Raw genomic sequence first — 11,179 nt, forward strand, 5'->3', positions numbered from 1 at the left:
CAATCGAGGTTGAAAGAAATGATTTTTCTACATCATTGAGATGTCACAACCTAAGTTGAATCCAACTTAGATTGTGAAATCCATGTAGCATCTTCGATTGGTCTATTCTTCTACTCTACCAAATACTCATAGTAATATTTTCTTCTTGTGCTCTTACCAACCTTCTTTTGGAAATATTCAAGATATGATAGGTTACTAAGAGGGGAGGGATGAATTAGTAACTTCAAAATTTTAAACAATTCAACACTTTAACCATATATACCATTCACCATTCATTCATATAATCTACTACATATATGAGAGATCAAACATTCATAGCACATGTACATAGTGATTTGGCAACCCAAAAATCTTTCAAATAGAAAGTAAAATTGGGGTGAGCATGATACCCACAAAAATTTGTTACTACAGTATGAAGTTCACCTATTAAGGCTTACATTGACCACTATTGGCGATCTTACCTGTTAGGAGCACAAAGGACTACTAGGTCCACCTTGTTAGAGGATTTACAAACATACACTGAAGTATGCACTTTGTTAGGAGATTTATACAAAGACTGTTAAGTCTACCCTATTAAAGGATTTACAAAATTGATTCACCTGTTAGGATGAAATAGTGGATCTACTTCCAACTTGATTGCTAATTAGATCCTTGAAGTACAAATCACCTCTTGTGAATGATGAATCTTTACTGCTCCTTGTAGACCTTGCTGAATACTCTACTCTTCTGCTAATTCACTTTCCTTCTTCTCAAAGCATTAAATGTCTATACTGATACATCATAGATGCATTGTAAATGATATAATATATTACATACATACCATTCCAATAATTACAATTGCAAGGTCAGCCAAAACACAAGTGAACAAAATATTATTGAGTCGGCCAAACAGTAGAAAACTTGAGTTCTTCAAGCTGACTTGGTAACCTTCTAATACTTGGCATCCACTACATTACTTAGCATCATCATGCACTCAGTAGAAGTGAAGGCTCGGTCCATACTAATCACACAACGTAGCTTAGAACTCGTTAACCATTGGAGACTCGGTGGATATAGTATCACTTGGTAAAAATTGAATCCTTCATTTACCTTGCTATCACTCGGTAAGCACTATACTTTCATTACTCGGTAAATACTGGACTTCCATCACTCGATAAAAACTATGAAGCTCAGTGAACATTGTATGCTTGGTAGATACTGTTGGGTTGCACACCCACTCAGTAACTTCATGAATGCTCGGTATGAATTGCTTGACTGCACACTCACTCAGTAGCTTCAAGAATGCTCGGTATGAATTACTTAAGTGATGAACCTACAAGGTAACCACTAAATGTTTGGTATACACTATAGACTGAGTGATGAACTCGGTAATCATTTAGAATCAAGTAAGCATTGTCACTAATGATAAATACAATATAATGCCAACACCTTCTAATCCAATATCTATTCAATCTCTTCAATCTTCTTCTTAGGATAATTATATGATATAAAAACTTCATCATATGACTCATGGTATTTGTAAAAATTAGCAACATTGAATATAGGAGATATATCCATGTCATCAAGTAACTCAACTTCATAAGCATTACCACTATCAAACTTCTTGAAGATCTTACAAGGTCCAAACTTCTTTGTCTTCAACTTACTGTATGTTCCAACACAAAATCTTCCTTTCTTCAAATGAACCATCACCTCATCACCAAATTCAAAAACATGATGTCTTCTACACTTATCAACATTCTTCATGTACTTCTAATTACTTTGTTCCAACTTCAACTTCACTTCCTTATGAAAAGACTCCATAAATTAGAAAACTATTCTCTTGCATCACTCTTCTTTTCTTCACTAGCAATATCCCTTAAATCTGATACCCCCTTAGGCTACATTCCAATGAAAATCTCAAAAGGTGTCTTCCCTATACTCCTATTCATATAATTATTATATGAAAACTTATCTTGTGCTAATATCATCTCCTAATTATGTGATTCATTTCCAACTAAGCATCTCAACAAGTTACCTAAACTTCTATTCACAACCTTTGTCTGTCCATCTACTGTGGATGGAAAGTAGAACTAAACTTCAACTCAATACCCATCTTCTTCCATAAGGTCTTCCAAAATTAGCTAACAAACTTATTGTCTCTATTAGAAATAATATTTTTTGGTAATTCATGCAATCTAACAATCTCTTTAAATAAAATCTTAGCAACATGCTTGACATCTAATGTATGTTGGAAATATAGAAGTAACTAAGACAGAGGGTGAATCAGTTACCACTAAAATATTTCAGATTGCTTGGATGTTAACAATAAAATTGATTGCTGCTATTATTTAGTAAACACACATAAAATATTGTAAGTTGGTAAATGTAGAGTGTGATTTACTTTTAACTGATCTTAAAACATCAATAGTGATTAATTTACAAACATAAGGGAAATAACATGAACACATAAGATACCAAGATTTAATGTGGAAACCCAATATGGGAAAAACCACCAATGTAACTAGTTACTATTTTTCACTCTTCTGAAGTGAGCTCTATTAGGAGCCAACCCAGTTAAAGGTTTCAAAACACACTATTAGGTGTGACTTGTTAGAAGATTTAATCACCCTATAAGGAGTGGCCTTGCAAGAGGTATTAAAACAATTCAGTAGAATTATCACCTTGTTAGAGGATTTACAATTGGCTGTTAAACCAACTCTATTAAGATATTTTGGATCACTGCTACAATGGTAAGAAAGTAATGATGAAATGACCTAATTGTGATGTAATCAAATTGTTGATTATAGATCTTTGTTCTGCTTCATACTAGATCCTTCTTGATTGAATAATACTTTTTTTCTCCACAAGGATACCTGCTTATCCTTCCAATTCACTCTTACTCTTGCTTTCTAAATTCAATTAGCATACTTGCACACACACTAGAATCTCAAGTTGACCTCATTTATACCATCCAGATTATCAAGTCATCTCAATTACAAATTACAATGACCAATAATCATCTCCATAGTTAGCTACAAACAATACTTAAAATAATTAAGCTTCTTATGTCAAAACAATGAAATCCTTCATTGGCCGACCCTGCTCAGTAAATACTGGTTCTAAGACAATTTCCTGTGTTAACCAACAAAGTCTTGATTAATAATGCAAACTTTTCACAGATCCTTTGGCAACTAAGTGAACTTGGTTAACACTAAATTTGAACAACTTTCCTTTGTTAACCATGAGAACTTGATTAATAGTGCTTTCTGCCATAATTTCCTTCGATGCTCGAGTGAGCTCAATAGACACTGTCTTCGCAAAGTAATCTTTTAGGAACACTTGGTAAACAAGGAAAATTGTCTTGTTGACCAAGTGAGCTTGGTAAGCACTGATTGACAACTAATATGATATTTGTGTAACATCAAAGATAATACACAATTAGAAAATTGTATCCAACAATCTCCTTCTTTGTCATTGATGGCAACACAACATGTCATAACACAATGAAATTTGAGAACAAGACTTTCTCTAATAGAAAGTTTTTCCCTCATAGATTTTATACCACAAGCTTCTCTTTTATGTAGTAATCTCCTTCTATGAAGGAATTACATAGCTTCTTTCTCAAAATAAATTTTAGAAAGATATAACAGTAAACTCTCCCTCTTTGACAACACATGCCAAAGACAACACATACCAAATGAGTATCAATGTACCTTGAGTACTGATTCATATGCAATGTTCTCTTGATTGTGCAGCATCAACTAATTTATGTTCAACTAGGTTCTTATTGATGCATCACTAAAGCTTTATTTAGTGAGCTTCAGATAGGGGAATGACCCCTAACTTACCTCTTAGATACATGAATGCATCCTTAGATAATGGCTTGGTGAATATGTCTACAATTTGTTCTTTTGTGTGAACATATTCCAATCTAATTTCTTTATCCTACACCAATTCTCTGACAAAATGATATTTTATAGCAATGTGCTTAGTTTTGGAATGCATCACTAGGTTCTTTGATATATTAATTGCACTGGTGTTATCACAATACATGACAACTAGTTCTTTGATCTCAAATTTCATGCCTTCCAACAACTATTTAAACCAAACAATATTAGAATAGTTCACTACTGATGTAATATATTCTGCTTCTGTTGTAGATTGGGATGTGCAATTTTGCATTTTGCTTGTCCAAGATACCAACATTTTACCAAGAAATAATGCTCCACCACTTGTACTCTTTCTATCATCAAGATTTACTGCCCAATCAACATCAGTGAATACCTTTAGGTCTAAGTTTCCTCCAAGTTTATACCATAAACCATAGTCTTTAGTGCCTTTCAAATATCTCAAGATTGTTTTCAATGCCATCATATGATTTTCTTTGAATTTTACCAAGAATCTTGCTACTATACCAACTGCAAGAGCAATATCATGTCTTGTATGAACTACATACTATAATTTTCTAATTATTGATCTATATAAGGTCTGATCTACCTCTTTTGAATCATCATCTTTGGTAAGCTTTAGTCCAGTACACATGGGGGTTCCAACTAGTTTAGAATCTTCTATTCCAAATTTCTTGAGTATCTCTTTGATATACTTAGATTGAGTAATGTAGATACCAGTCTTGTTTTGATGTATCTAAAGTCCATCAAAGAATTTTATCTCACCAAACATGGACATTCAAACTCTTTGTTCATTTGTTCTGAATTTTTTTTACATAGATCACCATTCCTTGTAAATAGAGTGCCATCTACAAATACTTCTACCAATACAATCTTGTTATCTGGTCCTTCCTTACTGTACAAACTACTATTATCATTAGTTATTTTAAAACCAATTTGTATAAGGTAGTTGTGCAACCTCTCATACTATGCTCTAGGAGCTTGTTTTAGACCATACAATACTTTGTGTAATTTGTAGACTATGTTCTTTTTGTTAGGATTAACAAAACCTTCTAGTTGTTCAATGTAGACTTCATCAAGAATACCACTGAGAAATGTAGATTTAACATCCATCTGATATACTTTGAATCCTTTGTGAGCAACATATGCAAGTAGAGCCCTAACACCTTCTAATCTTGCAATAGGAGCAAAAGTCTCACCATAATCAATTCCTTCTTCTTGAGAATATCCTTTGCATACTAGTCTTGCTTTGTTTCTTGATACTTGTCCATCTTCATTTAGCTTATTTCTAAATACCCATTTTGTTCTAATCACATTTTTATCTTTAGGCCTTGGAAGAAGGGTCCAAGTTTTGTTCTTCTCTATTTTTTTCTATTTTTTCATTCATAGTCTCAATCCAACTTTCATTTTCCAATGCATCTTTAACATTTCTAGGTTCAAAATCAATAAGTAAACATGTACCTTTTAGCTTACTTCTTTTCATAGTACCTTTTGATTAATCTCTATTAATCTGATCAGGTGTATGATGCCTTTTGACATACTTAGCCAATATAGGTTCTTTTCCTTTTAAATGAATTGTACTATCTTCATTTTGAATTTCAACTTCTGGCTTTGGTTGCTTAGACTCGGTAGCTTCAGAATGTGACTCAGGTCTTTGTGACTCAGTTTGAACTTCTTGCAAATCGATAACTAAGAAAGACTCAAGAGTAGAAGTCTTCTTGTTGATAGATATGTTTGGCAATGTATCAGGTTCAATGTAAACAAATTTTCTCTAATCTTCTGGTTCCTTTTTGCTTTCTTCTTTAGTATTTTCTATAAACTCATCAATTCTCACATGTGCACTTTCTATGATTTTATGAGTAGACAAATTCAAACATCTATATGCCTTACTTTTGCAAGAATATCCTAAGAATAAACCTTCATCACCTTTCACATCAAACTTTCTTTTTCTAGATTCTTTCAAGATATAACATTTACTTCCAAATACTTTCAGGTAGCTTACATTGGGTTTATATCCATACCATAATTCATAGGGAGTTTTATATGAGTCCTTCTTCAACTATACTTGGTTTAAAGTATGAACTACAGTGTTGATGGCTTCATTCTAGTATTTGATAGCAACATTCTTTTCAATCGTTAGAGTCCTTACACAATCCATGATAGATTTGTTTCTTTTTCTAGCTATTCCATTCTACTCATGATTACTAGGGGCTGATACCTATCTTTTAATTCCTCTTTCAATGAAAAAGTTATTGAATTCATTGGAGATGAATTCACCACCTCTATCTAATCTTAAGTATTTCAATTTTTTCCCTATTTACTTCTCTATTCTTGCCAAATACCATTTGAATTTCTCAAATGCTTCTAACTTCTCTTTTAAATGCATAACAATCATCATTCTAGAGTAGTCATCAACAAAAATAATAAAGAATTTTTCTCCACTATAGCTTTCTACTCCAATAGGTCCACACAAATCAGTATGCATAATTTCCAAGATATCTTCAGATTGATAGTTTTTTTCTTTTAAAACTAGTCTTTCCCATTTTGCCAATTTGATAGTTTTTGCATAAACCAACATCTGGTTTCTTCAAACTAGGAATACCTCTTACTTTCTTGAATTTTCTTATTTTCACCATGTTATCAAAATTTACATGACATAACCTTCTATGCCATAACCATTTTTTTTAAACTTGAGCAATAAAACATGAGCATTCACCAAGATCAAGATAAAATAGGTTATCTTTTGTTTGTTTGCCTGATCCAATCAGTTTTCCTTTGTCATCTAGCAGTCTTTCCTTGCCATGCATAAATTACACATTGAATCCAATGTTGATTAGCTATGCCACACTTAGAAAATTATGTTTTAGTCCTTCAACCCAATAGGCATTGTCACATACAAGTTCTTTAGTTAATGAGATTTGACCTTTCTCTTTTATACAACAAGGTTTATTGTTTCCAAACCTTACACTACCACCATCATAGTCTTCAAAGTGTTAAAACTTTGTTTTATCTCTAGTCATATGATGTGAACATCCACTATCTATGATCCATGTATGATTTTTGCTAACATGAGAGATAAGTGCCACCTTAACTCCATCATCAAATTCATCTTTTACAGCAATGTAAACTATTTCATCTTCACTATTATCAAACTCCTTAGCCATAAAACATTTTTTCTTACCTTTTCCCTTAAATGATTTATGACCTTTGAAATCCTTTTTTCCATTGCACTTGTGAATTTTCTTCTCATCCTTTCTTTGTTTGTTTGGGCACCTAGCAGCAATATGACCAACTTCTTCACATGACAAATAGATTAAGGGAATTTTACCTTTTGTATTTTCCTCTACTTCTAGAATATTTCTTTGCAAGAAAAGCTTCAATAACTTCAAGATCACTATTTGATCTTTCCTTTCCTCTTCATTTTCTAACTAATTTTCTTTTATCTCCTTTCCTTTTTCTTTGAGTGAAAGTTTGGCCTCAAAAGAAAACTCAACATTTTTGGAAACTGGAACATAATTGTCAAAGTTGTCTAGCTCAAAAGATATCAATCTTCCTACTAAGGTATCCAAAGTTATCTTATGATTTGTCTCACACCTCATTTCTTAAATAGTAGATACTCTAATTGCATAGATAAGAAGTAATGTTCTAAGAATTTTACTCACAATAGTTTCTTCTTTGATTTCTCCTCTAGATGCTCTAATTGCACTGACACTAGCTTTGACTCTTTCCATATATTTGGAAATATTTTCATATTCTCTCATTCTCATCTAATCAAATTATCCTCTAAGACTTTCTTCTTTGGCTATCCTCACATTTTCATCACCACCATAGATGTTCTTTAGCTTATTCCATATATCAAAAGCAACTTTGCAGTCCTTGATCTCATTTAATTCATCATAGCTAAGAGAAGATGCAATATCTATCATCATAGTGTTATAGTTCTTTTTCTCAACAATATCTTCAATAGATAATGTACCATTAGGAGTTGTGTATTATTCATCAAATTATTTCAATATTGAATCACTAATGGGAGCTAGATGAAGTCTCATGAGTCCCTGCCATGCTGAAAAGTTGTCTCTGTTAAGATTTAGAATTTCGCTCTTGTAAGACATCCTAATATTTAGCTTAGGTCCTTGAAGCCTTTCCTGTAAGCACCAAAATCTCTAATACCAATTTTTGGAAATATAGAAGAAGTAATTGAGAGGGGGGGGTGAATCAGTTACCACTAAAATATTTTAGATCCCTTGGATGTTAACAATAAAATTGATTACTATTGTTATTTAGTAAATACACAGAAAATGTTGTAACTCGATAAATACAGAGTGTGATTTACTTTTAAGTGATCTTAAAACATTAATAGTGATTAATTTGCAAACATAAGAGAAGTAACATGAACACATGAGACACCAAGATTTAACATAGAAACCCAATATGGGAAAAACCACCAATATAACTAGTTACTATTTTTTACTCTTTTGAAGTGAGCTTTGTTAGGAGCCAACCCAGTTAAAGGTTACAAAATACACTATTAGGTGTGACCTTGTTAGAGGATTTAATCACCCTATAAGGAGTGGCCTTGCAAGAGGTCTTAAAATAATTCAATGGAACTATCACCTTATTAGAGGATTTACAATTGGCTATTAAACCAACCCTGTTAAGAGATTTTGGATAACTTCTATAATGGTTAGAAAGTAAGATTGAAATGACCTAAATTTGATGCAACTGAATTGCTGATTATAGATCTCTATTTTGCTTCATACTAGATCCTTCTTGATCAAATAATACTTTTCTACTCCACAAGGATACCTGCTTATCCTTCCAATTTTCTCTTACTCTTGCTTTGTAAATTCAATAAGCATACTTGCACACACACTAGAATCTTAACTTGATCTTTCATTTATATCATCCAGATTATCAAGTTAGCTTCTTATGTCAAAACAAAAAAATCCTTCATTGGCTGACCCTGCTCGCTAAATACTAGTTCTGAGATGATGTCTTGTGCTAACCAATAGAAGCTTGATCAACACTATGAACTTTGCTCAAATCCTTTGGCAATCGAGTGAACTTGGTTAATACTAACTCTAACCAACTTTCCTTTGTTAACCATGAGAACTCAGTTAACACTACTTTCTACCATAATTTCCTTCAATGTCTAAGGGAGCTTGGTAGACACTGTCTTCACAGAGTAATCTTTTAGGAATGCTTGGTAGACAAGGAAAACTATCTTGTTGACCAAGTGAGCTCTATAAGAACTGACTAATAACTGATATGACACTTGTGTAAAATCAAAGACAACACACAATTAGACAATTGTATCCAACAATGTCTTCTTACATGGTATGAAATGAACCATCTTAGAATATCTATCCATAACAACAAATATAGAATCATACCTTTTCACTAGTTTAGGCAATCCAAGAACATAATTCATACTAATGTTGCTCCAAGGTTTCGCAGGAATAGAAATAGGTGTATACAAACCAATATTCTGACTTACTCCTTTTGCAACTTGACAAACTCCAGAACTCTTTACAAACTTCTAAACATCCTTATACATCTAAGGCCAATAATACTTCTCTTTCAAAAAACTTAGTGTCTTGTCAATTCCAAAATGTCTAGCTAATCCACCACTATGTTTTTCTTTAATCAAATTCGATCTCATAGAACTCTTAGGTATATAGAACTAAATACCCTTAAAAAACATACCTTCTTGAATAAAATACTCATCAAACTTACTTGGTTTTTTTGTCAAACTAGGTACTTTGCACTCTCTCCACATTTGAGAAAAATCAGGATCAATATCATACAACTCCTTCATCTCATCAAAACCAAGAACCTCAATCTTCATCTTGATCAAAAAAGAATGTCTTCTACTTAATACATCAATAACTTAGTTAGTGACTCCACTCTTATGCTTAATCACAAATGTTAAACTTTTCAAATACTCAACCCACTTCATATGTCTCTTTGAGAACCTCAATCTTCATCTTGATCAAAAAAGAATGTCTTCTACTTAATGCATCAATAACTCAGTTAGTGACTCCACCATTATGCTTAATCACAAATGTTAAACTCTACAAATACTCAACCCACTTCACATGTCTCTAGTTTAACTTATGTTGACTTCCCAAGTACTGCAAAGCTTTATGATCAGTATACAACAAAAACTCCTAAGGAATCAAGTAATGTCTCCAATTCTTTAGTGCTTGAACAAAACCATAAAAATCTCAATCATACATAAAATACTTCCTTTTAGCATCATTCAACTTCTCACTAAAGAAAACAACAAGTTTACCTTATTGACTTAATACACCTCCTATTGCACTACCACTTATATCACATTCAACTTGAAATACCTTATTGAAATCAAGCAAAGGTAATACAGAAAACTTAGCAACCTTTTGTTTCAAAGTCTCAAATCTATTATCAACTCCATGTGTCCACTTGAATTCCTTTTTGTCTTCTCTCATTTTCTAAGTCATAGAATTATAAACAAAATTGAAATTCCTTATAAATTTCTTGTAAAAACTAGCCAAACTATAAAATGATCTTACCTCACCCACATTCCTAGGTGTAGGCCACTCCAAAATTTCTTTCACCTTCCCAAGATCCATCTTCAAACCATCAGCTCGAATAAAAAATCCCAAATACACAATCTCCTTTTGCATAAAAGAACACTTCTTTAAATAAATCATCAACTTTTCCTCTTTCAGTCTATGCAATACTTGTCTAACATGCTCAACATGTTCTTCCTTAGTCTTATTGAATATCAAAATATCATCTAAATAAATAAACAAAAACTTAGCCAAAAATCTTTTGAGAACTTTATTCATCAACCTCATGAAAGTACTAGGTGCATTAATCAAACAAAAAGGCATTGTCAACCATTTATACAAACCATCTTTTGTCTTGAAAGTAGTCTTCCATTCATCACCTTCTCTGATTCTAATATGATGATAGCCACTCTTCAAATCATTCTTGGTAAAATAATTTTCTCTACTCAAAAAATCCATTATGTCATCCATCCTCGGCATAGGAAACCTATATTTCACTGTGATCTTGTTAATAGCTCTAGAATTAGTAGACATCCTCCATTCTTTATTCTTCTTAGGTGCTAATATAGTAGGTATAGCACTTAGGCTCAAACTTTCTCTAATCAAACATTTCTACAACAACTCATTCACTTGTTTGTTAAGTTCTTCAATCTTAGTGGGTGTCAATATACATGGTGCTTTATTTAGAAAACTAGCTCCAGGAATTAGATCCATGCAATTACTTATAATTCTCAT

Source organism: Cupressus sempervirens, chromosome 9 (assembly GCF_028749045.1).
Source record: "Cupressus sempervirens isolate cs-2001-9-10 chromosome 9, ASM2874904v1, whole genome shotgun sequence".
Lineage (NCBI taxonomy): Eukaryota > Viridiplantae > Streptophyta > Pinopsida > Cupressales > Cupressaceae > Cupressus > Cupressus sempervirens.